The sequence below is a fragment of the Mus caroli genome, chromosome 9 (assembly GCF_900094665.2).
Source record: "Mus caroli chromosome 9, CAROLI_EIJ_v1.1, whole genome shotgun sequence".
In the NCBI taxonomy this organism is placed as follows: Eukaryota; Metazoa; Chordata; class Mammalia; order Rodentia; family Muridae; genus Mus; species Mus caroli.
Genome location: NC_034578.1, coordinates 6,413,915 through 6,426,393, shown reverse-complemented (window position 1 = coordinate 6,426,393; position 12,479 = coordinate 6,413,915). Strand labels below are relative to the sequence as shown.

The 12,479-nt window shown below is 39.7% G+C and overlaps 1 protein-coding gene and 1 non-coding gene across 9 annotated transcripts in view; both read left to right on the top strand.

Annotated features, from left to right (window-relative positions):
- Positions 1-12,479, top strand: part of Cntn5 (contactin 5) — a 1,179,522-nt gene that overhangs the window by 494,006 nt on the left and 673,037 nt on the right. The window lies entirely within an intron of this gene.
- LOC115032021 lies at positions 10,302-10,443 on the top strand. Its single transcript, XR_003837669.1, has one exon. It is a non-coding gene; the product is annotated as a small nucleolar RNA SNORA48 (small nucleolar RNA).

Genomic DNA, 12,479 nt, shown 5'->3' with positions numbered 1-12,479 from the left:
ACACACACACACACACACACACACACACACACACACACACACCAAAACAAAATAAAAATATGAGAAGAGCCAGTCACCCTCAGTACTAGTGTTCACTATTTAGAAACAATAATTGCACTGGTACTCTTTATATGATTTCTTTTTCTAAACCAAAATGCTTAACTTATCTATTATACCTCCAATATTTTTAAGAAGTCTCTATAAATCTAAGCTATATTCATAGATATAAAACTGAAAATATAAAAAGTATTTTAATACTCTAAATTTTACCACTGACCACTTGAGAGAAAATGTAGGATCCTTGCTGCTCTGGATAAATCTTCCTAGTCGGTAGACAAAAGTGGAGATCAACAGATCACCAACCTCACATGCAGACAAGCCTGCTGGGAAAACATGGAGACTTGAAACACAAGGACTGACTAAAGGCAAGTGTGCCAAACTGAATGAGAAAGACCTCATGTAGTCCTTGGCATTTGAGTATGTGTTCCCCAGTCCATGGTCCTGTTTGGGAAGCAGATGATATTCTTGGCCTTCTGCCAATCATCTTTGGGAAGAAGCTTTGAGATTTAAACCCTCCAGTCACTTTCAAATCAATTGTTCAAGATTTGAGACAAACCTGGAGTAGTCCTCTGCCTCAGCCCACAAAGGTACAAGAGATGGCACCCACTCTGAACTTGTTTATTTTGTCCACAATGGGCTCTCCTCTTTCCTAATATTTGATAATCTTGTCTTTATTTTGAAATGTGCCTTTCCAAATATAGTATCTACATATAGGTATCCATATAGATGTTATATTTAGCATTTTATAAATCCTATATAATTTTATAAATATTGCAAACATTCAACAATATTTTGACTTATGAATGAGTGAAGACCTTTTAAGTTAAAAAAAATCTTAAAACTAACTCTTTTATTTCATTTAAGCATTTACCACAGGAAACAGGAACTGAATAAATATAGATGTGGCTCAAATAGTTAACTGCCCTGCCTGACCAGGGGTACAAGTCCCTTCCAGTCTGTGCTGGCTCCAAGTCACATTGGGTGCTAACTTAGCAGACTGTCCCACGGTCCCCAGAGGACTCTCCACTCGATCTTAGGATCACTGGTGAGTAGAAAACAACATCGGGTCCAATCCAATCGCACCAAGCCGGAGCCAACAGCAGGGAAGCAGAAAACCTGCCTGACCAGGGGCACAAGTCCTTTCCGGTCGGTGCCAGCTCTGGGTCACCTTGAGTGCAAACTTGGCGGATGGCCCCAAAGTCCTCAGAGGACTATCCACTCGATCTTTAGGATCATTGATTAGCAGAACACGACATCGGGAGCCAAACCAATTGTGACAGGCCTGTGAAAGCAGAAGCAAGGACACAGGAACCGGGTCTGATAAGGTGCTTGGGTTGCTTCTGATCAGTGCTGGTATACCTTGGTTTCAAACACGCCAGAGAGTCTCAAGGTCCTCAAAGAAGATACCAGTTCCAGTTCCAGGCACCGTAACACACCCAGGATCTTAGAATCAAAGGATAACAGGAGCTTGTTCACCTCAGGATCTCAGGGTCTCAGAGGAAACTTGACTAACATGAACTCTGACACACCCAGAATCTCAGGTTCACAGGAGCCCAGAATAACAGGATCACAGAGAAAGCTGGACTCTGAGGCATCCTGAATCAACTGGGATTATAGGAAGGACAGGCGCCAATCAGATATATTGAGGGAAGCAAGGTCTTGAGATACTCAGATGGCAGGAGGCAAGCATAAGAACAGAAGAAAAAGAAACAAAGGTCACTTGGCATCATCAGAACCAAACTCTCCCACCATAGCAAGTCCTGGATACACCATCACACCAGAAAAGCAAGATATGGATTTAAAGTCACTTCTCATGATGATGAAGGAGGACTTTAAAAAGAAAAAGCAGGAAAACATAGGTAAACAGCTAGAAGCCCTTAAAGAGGAAACATAAAAATCCCTTAAAGAGTTACAAAATACAATACCAAACAGGTGAGAGTATTGAACAAAACCATCCAGGAAGTAAAAATGGAAGTAGAAATAAGAAAGAAAACACATAGGGAGATAACTCTGGAGATAGAAATCGTAGGAAAGAAATAAGGAACCATAGATGGTTCCAAATCAGGAACCATCAGCAACAGAATACAAGAGATGGAAGAGAGAATCTCAGGTACAGAAGATTCCATAGGGAACATGAACACAACAATCAAAGAAAATGCAAAATGTAAAAAGATCCTAACTCAAAACATCCAGGAAATCCAGGACACAATGGGAAGACTAAACCTAAGGATAATAGGTATAGATGAAAATGATGATTTTCAACTTAAAGAGCCAATAAATATCTTCAACAAAATTATGGAAGAAAGCGTCCCTAACCTAAAGAAAGAGATGTCCATGAAGCCTACAGAACCCCAAATAGATTGAACCAGAAAAGAAATTCTTCCTGACACATAGTAATCAGAACAACAAATGCACTAAATGAGGAAGGGTCAAGTAACATAAAAGCAGACCTATTAAAATTACACCAGACTTCTCACCAGAGACTATGAAAGCCAGAAGCTCCTGGACAGATGTTATACAGACACTAAGAGAACACAAATGCCAGACCAGGCTATTATAGTCATCAAAACTCTCAATTCCCATAGATGGAGAAAACAAAGTTTTCCATGACAAAACAAAATTTACACAATATCTTTCCATAAAGTCAGCCTTTCAAATGATAATAAAGGGAAAACTCCAGCACAAGGAGGGAAATGACACCCTAGAAGAATCAAGAAGTCAATCCTTCAACAAACATAAAAGAATATAGCCCTGAGAACAGAATCCCAACCCTAAATACAATAATAACAGGAAGTAACAATTACTTTTATTTAATAACTCTTAGTATCAATGGACTCAATTCCCCAATAAAAAAACATAGATTAACAGACTAGCTACATAAACAGGACCCAATATTTTGCTGCATACAGGAAAACCACCTCAGGGACAAAAAAATGACACTACCTCAGAGTAAAGGGCTGGAAAACAAATTTCCAAGCAAACGGTCCAATGACACAAGCTGGAGTAGCCATTCTAATATACAATAAAATTGACTACGAACCCAAAGTTATCAAAAAAAAAAAAAAAAAAAAAGACAAGAAAGACAAGGAGGGGCACTTCATACTCATCAAAGGCAAAATCTTCCAAGATGAACTTTCAATTCTGAATATTTAAGCTGCTAATGCAAGGGCAGCCACATTCATTAAAGAAACTTTAGTAAATGTCAAAGCACACATTGCTCTGCACATAGTAATAGTGGGAGACTTTAACACCCCACTCTCATCAAGAGACAGATCCTGGAAACAGAAACTAAACAAAGACACAGTGAAACCAACAGAAGTTATGAAAAAATGGCTTTAACAGATATCTACAAAATCTTTTATTCTAAAACAAAAGGATATACCTTCTTCTCAGCACCTCATAGTACCTTCTCCAAAGTTGACCATATAATTGACCACAAAACAGGCCTCAACAGATTCAAAAATATTGAAATTATCCCACACATCCTATCAGATAACTGTGGACTAAGGCTAATCTTCAATAACAACATAAATAATAGAAAGCCAACATTTATGTGGAAACTGAACAACACTCTACTCAATGATACCTTGGTCAAGGATGAAATAAAGAAAGAAATTAAAGACTTTTTAGAGTTTAATGAAAATGAAGCCACAACATGCCCAAACTTATGGAACATTATGAAAGCAGTCGTAAGAGGAAAACTCATAGTTCTGAGTGCCTCCAAAAAGACACTAGAGAAAGCACACAATAGCAGCTTAACAGCACACCTATATAACAAAAGAAAGTAAATTCACTTAAGAGGAGTAGACTGCAGGAAATAATCAAACTCAGGATTGAAATCAACCAAGGAGAAACAAAAAGAACTATACAAAGAATCAACCAAACAAGGAGCTGGTGTTTTGAAAAAAAAATCAACAGGATAGATAAATCCTTAGCCAGACTAACTAGAGGGCACAAGGACAGTATTCTAATTAACAAAATCAGAAATGAAAAAGGAGACCTAACAACAGAAAGCGAGGAAATCCAAAGCATCTGCAGATCCTACTACAAAAGGCTATCCTCAACAAAACCGGAAAACCTGGATGAAATGGAGAATTTTCTAGAGAGATACCAGGTACCAAAGTTCAATCAGGATCAGATTAATGAACTAAACAGGCCCATATCCCTTAAGAAATAGAAGCAGTCATTAATAGTCTCCCAACCAAAAAAAGGCCAAGACCTGATGGGTTTAGTGTACAGTACTCTCAGACCTTCAAAGAAGACCTAATTCCAAATCTCCTCAAAGCAATTCACAAACTAGAAACAGAAAGTACTCTACCCAATTCATTCTATGAAGCCACAATTACTCTGATACTTAAACCCCACAAGCACCCAACAAAGAAAGAGAACTTCAGACCAATTTTCTTGCAAAATTCTTGCAAACCAAATCTAATAACACATAAAAATGATGACCCATCCTGATCAAGTAGGCCTCATCCCAGGGATGCAGGGATGGTTCAATATTTGGAAATCCATCAACATAATCCACTATATGAACAAACAAAGACACAAAAACCACATGATCATCTTATTAGATACTGAGAAAGCATTTGAAAAAATCTACACCCATTCATGATAAAAGTCTTGGAACGATCAGGAATTCAAGGCCCATACCTAAACATAATAAAAGCAATATACAGCAAACCAGTAGCCAACATCAAACTAAGTGGAGAGAAAATTGAAGCAAACCCACAAAAATCAGGCACTAGACAAGGCTGCCCACTTTCTCCCTACCTATTCAATATAGTACATGAAGTCCTAGCCAAAGCAATTAGACAACAAAAGGCAATCAAAGGGATACAAAATGGAAAAGAAGAAATAAATTATCACTATTAGAAGATGCTATGGTAGTATATATAATTGACCATAAAAATTCCACCAGAGAACTCCTAAACCTGATAAACAGCTCCAGTGCACTAGCTGGATATAAAATTAACTCAAACAAGTCAATGGCCTTTCTGTACACAAAGGATAAACAGGCTGAGAAAGAACTTAGGGAAACAACACCTTTCNCAATAGTCACAAATAATATAAAATACCTGGGTGTAACTCTGAGGAAGTGAAAGATCTATATGATAAGAACTTTAAGTCTCTGGAGAAAGAAATTGAAGATCTCAGAAGATGGAAAGATCTTCCATGCTCATGAATTGGCAGGATTAATATAGTCAAAATGGCTATCTTGCCAAAAGCAATTTACAGATTCAATGCAATCCCAATCAAAATTCCAATTCAATTCTTCACTGAGTTAGAAAGGGCAATTTGCAAATTCATCTGGAATAACAAAAACATAGGTTAGCAAAAACTATTCTCAACAATAAAAGAACCTCTGGGGGAATCACCATGACTGACCTCAAGCTGTACTACAAAACAATAGTGATAAAAACTCCATAGTACTGGTACAGCAACAGACAGGTAGTTCAATGTAATAGAATTGAAGACCCAGAAATGAACCCACACAATTATGGTCACTTGAACTTTGACAAAGGAGCTAAAACCATTCAGTGGGAAAAAGACAGCATTTTCAACAAATGGTGCTGGCACAACTGGCGGTTATCATGTAGAAGAATTCGAATTGATCCATTCTTATCTCCCTGTATAAAGGATCAAGGATCTCCACATAAAACCAGAGACTCTGAAACTTATAGAGGAAAAAGTGGGAAAAAGCTTCCTAGATGCACATTTTTCCCCATGCACAGGGGAAAATTCCTGAACAGAACAGCAATGGCTTGTGCTGTAAGATCAAGAATTGACAAATGGGACCTCATAAAATTGCAAAGCTTCTGTAAGGCAAAAGACACTGTCAGTAAGACAAAAAAGGCCATCAACATATTGCAAAATTATCTTTACCAATCCTAAATCTGATAGGGGACTAATATCCAATATATTCAAAGAACTCAAGAAGCTGGACTCCAGAAAATCAAATAAACCTATTAAAAATGGGGTACAGAGCTAATCAAAGAATTCTCAACTGAGGAATACCGAATGGCTGAGAAGCACCTGAAAGAATGTTCAACATCCTTAATCATCAGAGAAATGCAAATCAAAACAACCCTGAGAATCTACCTCATACAAGTCAGAATGGGTAACATCAAAACTCATGTGACAGCAAATGCTGGCGAGGATGTGGAGAAAGATGAACATTCTTCCATTGCTGGTGGGATTTCAAGCTGGGACAAGCACTCTGAAAATCAGTTTGGTGGTTCCTCAGAAAACTAGACATAGTACTACCGGAAGATCCAGCAATACCTCTCCTGGACATATACCCCGAAGATATTCCAACTTGTAAAAATGACACATGCTCCAAGATGTTCATAGCAGCCTTATTCATAATTCCAGAAGCTGGAAAGAACCCAGATGTCCCTCAACAGAGGAATGGATACAGAAAATGTGGTACATTTACACAGTGAAGTATGACTCAACTATTAAAAGCAATGAATCTATGAAATTTTTAGGCAAATGTGTTTATCTGGAGGATATCATCCTGAGTGAGTTAACCCAATCACAAAAGAACAAACATGATATGCACTCACTGATAAGTGGGTATTAGCCCAGAAATTTAGATTACCAAAGAATCAATTTGCAAAACACATGAAACTCAAGAAGAAGGAAGACCTAAGTGTCCATACATCATTCCTTCTTAGAATAAGGAACAAAATACCCATGGAAGGAGTTACAGAGACAAAGTTCAGAGCAGAGCCTGAAAGAATGACCATACAGAGACTGCCCCATTTGGATATCCACACCATAAACAACCAACAAACCCAGACACTAGGCAGATGCCAACAAGAGCCTGCTGACAGAAGCCTGATATAACTGTCTCCTGCGAGGCTCTTCCAGTGCCTGGCAAATACAGAAGTGGATGTTCACAGTCAATCATTGGACAGAGCACAAGGTCCCCAATGAAGGAGCCAAAGAAATACCCAGGGAGCTGAAGGGAACTGAAGCCCTATAGAGAGAACATCAATATGAACTAACCAGTACCCTCAGAGCTCCTTGGAAACAATCAAAGAAAACACATGGTGGAACTTGTGGCTCTAGCTATATATATATAGCAGAGGATGGCCTAGTCGGCCATCAATGGGAGGAGAGACCCTTGGTCCTGTGAAGTCTCTATGCTCCAATATAGGGTAATGCCAGGACCAGGAATGGGAGTGTGTGGGTTGGGGAGCAGGGGAAGTGGGGAGGGGTAGGGGATTTTCGGAGGGGAAACTAGGAAAGGGGATAGCATTTGAAATGTAAATAAAGAAATATCTAATTAAAAAAATAGCTGTGTGTCAGTTTAAAGACTGATGATACAGCAGTTAGTACTGCTAGAACTCACAGGAAACTGATAGGGTGAATATCAGATTGCTGTCATACAAAATCAAGTCATCAAAGAGAGTTCCCAGCACACTTGAATCATGAAGCCTCTACTGTAGCCTCACAAGAGGCAGAGGCAGAGGCAAATTCTGAGCCTATGGTCATCAGGTTGAAGGACTGGATTCTTCAAAGAGAATTCTGAGTGTGCCACAGTAGAGAACAGAAAACAATGGAAACCATAGAAGATATTTAAGTACACATACAATAATATGTCAAAATACTTTTACATATTTAAAAATTTCCTCCCATAAATGTAATTCAGCTCACAGTCTTCAGTAGCTCCAGTCCTGGGGGATTCAATGCCATCTTCTGACCTCCATGGACAGTCATATATGCAGACAAAACATCTATATACTTAAAATAAAACATAAGTAAGACTTTAAGATAAAACAAAAATAAAGAACATTTCAAGAAAACATGAAGTCCAGATTTAAAAATTGAAGATATATAGTAAAAATTTTATATAAAAATGATTTATTATCTCCACATATAAAATAGTGACTGAGCATATGCAACTACAGAAAAATGTGTCTTCTTTTTTTAAATGAAAAAAAAAGCCAGACTTGGTTTCATTTCAAAAATAATTTAATATAATATTTTAAAATATTATTGAATGCATTAAATGTGCAATAAATATTTATTTTTATATTTACATAAATATTGAGTATTTTCCTAAGTTTGAAGGAAATGTGTTTACTCATATTTTATAATCTATTTGCACACTTGGGTTGATGAGTAGTAATCCTGTTATTTCATTCACAAAAGAGGTCAAAATCAAAGTATTTATGACTGCTAAAGTTTCCTATAAATAAGAGTAATTGACCATACATGTAAAACCATCTCCCCAATATTCAGGTACCCAAAATATTGTACAATATTTTTGAGTAGCTGAAGAATGGTGTGATGTGCATTTTTTGGTTGACAGGAAACACGGGACTGCATTTTTCCTGTAGGACCTGACAACAGAGGAGAACTTGTTTATTCTCCTCCTCTGCCTTAAGAATCTGCCTGATGTTTCTCCTCCAGTGGTTGAAATTTGACTCACTTTACTGAGAATACACAGGGTCTGCACAGTTGGGTGGCTTACACTCTAGGTCAGTGCTGGTCTTCCAAAATGAATCTTTAAAGCATATTCTGTTTTATGGTTCTCTCCCAGCATGGCAGCCATTGAAGTAAGCTTGTATCTGTTGCTTTAACTCCTGTATTCGTGAATATTCCTGTTTTATGCTTAGTTTTTACACTAGTGTGTAAGCAACTTAATGACGATATATTTGGAACAGCGGGAGATGTTTCCTTCTAATATATTATTTTAGATCATCCGTTCCAACCAGTTAAAAGAAAATTTACAGCGCTCTGTTGTCTCTAAAGTAAATGAGCTGGCAATCAATTTTCTTAGCAAAATTAAAGCCATACACTATGATTAGCTAGAAGAAGGCCTCTTTTTTTTCCCCTTGAATTCATAATGAAAACAACTGTTCTGGTCTAAATAGATCATGAGAAACATGGTTTAGATAAAACACTAAAGAAAAGATTTATTCTGTATTAATCAGCACAGCAGAAAAATTCTAATTATCTTATCTGGGTAAGATTTAAGACCTTACTTTCTTCTGATGTGGTCCTCTGCAGTGCCTCCTGCATGCTTAATTGCACAGTGGGATATCCATCAGTCAGTCCTTCAGTAAGAGCATGGTTCAAGAATAGCTGCTGACCCAACTTCCTTAGGCTTTGTTTGTTCAGAATGCAAATTAATGGAGCAATGGTCTGTAAACTCCACTGTGATCTGAGGTTTGGAGAATGGTGTTAGAGCATTGATTGTTCAATAAAAAAGGCTTCTTCCTCCCAAAGATTGTTTACATGGCTTTTGCTAACTTGTTCATTTGTCTGCACCAAGGTGTTTGGTTTCACCTTTCAACTTTTTTTCAGAAAGGCAAGAAAATGTAATGTTAGATGGATTCATTTGAAGAAATTTTAATACTCATGGCCAGAACTTCACTGGCCTTCCACATGAAAACCTCCACAATAACAGCAGGCCATGGGTACACTGTTGGGCAATTCTTAGTCCCTAATCCAATCAGAATTATCCAGCATACTGAGACTCATTCTGCTCGCTTCCATTACTTCCCCCATAGTTACTATTGCTGTCTTCATTAAGTATATTAATAAATTATTCATTCTTGAGATCTAATTCTGATGTTGTCTTGCTGCAGTCTTGGCTTAAGAACTACTACTTGCCCAATTTCTCCCCTTGGAACTCACTGGCCATGTGAATCATGGTTACCAGTGCTTATTCAACAGCAGCTGATAAACTCCTAGCAAAAAAGAGCTCCTGCAACAAAGGAAGAGGAGCATATTGGATCAGAGAATAACATTAAAGAATGGCATTACTGTACATTCATATGGATCCAGGTCTTAAATTACAATGTTTAGTCCATAACTCTACTTTTCATATTTTGAATGCTTTTTAATCTCAGTGTCCTCATTTCCAAGGAGATGGTAACATTTCCCACCACCACCCCTTGTGTACTTTCTGTTTAGAAGGCAATATCCTCTTCTCTTGATGGGTTTACCAGAGGTTTAGTCAACATTACTGGGTACGTTATCCTGATTTGAGTTGTATTCTACATTTCAGCAGAATGACCCTGGAAAAGCCCACAGATCAAATGCCTGAGGTTGACCCCAATGGCATCTATGAATGGAATGAGAAAAAAGACAGAAATAGGAAATTCATACACACTAGTCTCTTAGCAACAAGAAGTGATGGAGAGAAACTTTTCTGTAACAGAGAAAGAAAAAGCAGCTGAAAAAACAAAGAAACAACAACACCCCCACCTGTCCCTACCCACTCCCCTAGCAATGGGCAAAGAGACACCTTGTTGGTGGTGGGCTTCTTCTATCAGGCAGGGGCAGAGCAAATGTCAGCTCGTTGTTCATCCCAGCTTCATACGGGGTCAGTGGCCAAAGCTGTTTCATGCCTAGGACACAAAAATCAAACCAAATCAAATTCAAGCAGCCCAGTGAGGAAGGAGGAAGACAGAGACCTGCAGACCACTGTGCCACCTACAGACCTTCCCTTCAGCACATAACACAGTGTGTAGACCCCTGCTTGGGGCAATGCCACACAGTGTGGTCTGAGGATGTCACCCAGAGGCCTGCCAGCTGTGTGACCAGCTTCCAACAGCAGCCAGCACAATGTGCAAGTATGGGAGAGAAAAAGAAGTGGAGCAGCTTGAGCATTATGAAGAAAGATGGAACTGGAGACTCAAAGGTGAAGAGGAGAAGCTTGTTGTAAGTGGGCAGCCCAGCCACCTGAGGCCATGGTGAGGTCCCAGCCCGAGCTGCAGCTGAGGGCCATATGTGGGTCCATGGCCAGTCAATAGCAGAGTTTTCTGTCGATGTCTGTGGCTCATATTACCACGAGAGAACATGGAGAAGCCCCTGGTCAGGCCACTCACCAGGGACTGCATTGATGCCCAGGGTCTGTGCAGACCTGGCCATGCCCCCACCGGCCGCTGTGCTCTGGAGAATTGGCCTCACATATCACCTACAGCAACATCTGGGAGAGTGGGCTCTGGTCCTTGCACAGTGGAGCTGGCCCTGGTGGTGGGGATATGGATAAGGCACCATTAGGGCATGAGTGTGGTTTCAGAGTGGTGGTTTTCCTTCCCTGCCCACACCATCTGAGGCAGAAGGGAGAGCTGGCCATAAGGAATGAGAGAAGGAGGTGGTTCTGCCCCTGGCTGGCAGCAACACTCAGGAGCGTTGGCCCTGAACCTCACTTGAGCAGCTCTACTGCCTTTGGTGGGAGGGGCACTAGTGAGCTAGTCCCCCTTCCCCCAACCCATGGTGTAAGCTTGGAGAGCTGGCCCTCCCACATGTTTACTGTGAGGTGGTATAGGTGCAGGTGTGGTGCCCTGCCCTCTCCCCTTCACCCTGACTACTAGCCTCCTGTGGTGTTTGGGAGAGTTGGCCCTGCTGGCATGAGAGCAGGAGAGCTATTCCTGCCCCCTCATGAACTGTGGGACCCTTGCCTTGACCGGGTAGCATACTGGCTGGTGAACTGGCCCAAGGGCATGAGAGGAGAGCAGTGCTGGAGAATGCCCTCTGGTGGTGTGGCTAAGGGAAAATCAGAATGTTGACCACCTTAGCTACCGCCCAAGCTCAGATCCAGTGTTCTGTGTTGACTTATCCCCAGATCTATATCATCTGTAAATGGTTGAGATCCATGAAAGAGCCAGTCTTGCCTATCCAAAACTGCAAGATCTCCATGACACAGGGCAACAACAGGATAACTGGGAAGAGTTCAGATGAGGATCCAATATTTATCATGACACAAAAGCCAGCAAACTCAAAAAAGACCAACGATTCATTACAGTGAGCATTTGCAAGTGCAGAACTGTGGGACTACTGTGGGACACACTATGACATACAACAGCTTCCATGCTGCACTATTGTCTATGTTTTCCGTGTGTGTGTGTGTGTGTGTGTGTGTGTGTGTGTTATTGTAAGGGAAGTTGCTAAAGTGAAGGGCAAATGTTAGAGGATAGGAAGATGAGCATAACTGGAGTACATGATGTGATACTCACAAAGAATCGCTACATTTTTTTTTTAATAAAAAGAAACATCAACAAAAACCTAAACATAAAATGTTGGTTGGGGGAGTGCTGAAGGAGGAAAATAGAGAATATTAATGATCGTACTTTATTGTATATATTAATGAAATACTCAATAGTAAAGATAAATATTTAAGAAGAAAAAGCAGATAAAGTATGGGCTTCATTCTGCAAATTGTTGCAGTTCTTTTCCTTTATATACGATAGGACTTAAATGAGTTTGGGGTGCATACTTTATCAACCAGTGTAGCCATTGATGGTATAATTTCTAACATGTCAATTTTAATTATATAAAGACATTCTGAAGTAGAACTGAACCCACACACCTATGGTCACTTGATCTTTGACAAGGGAGCTAAAACCATCCAGTGGAAGAAAGACAGCATTTTCAACAAATGGTGCTGGCACAAC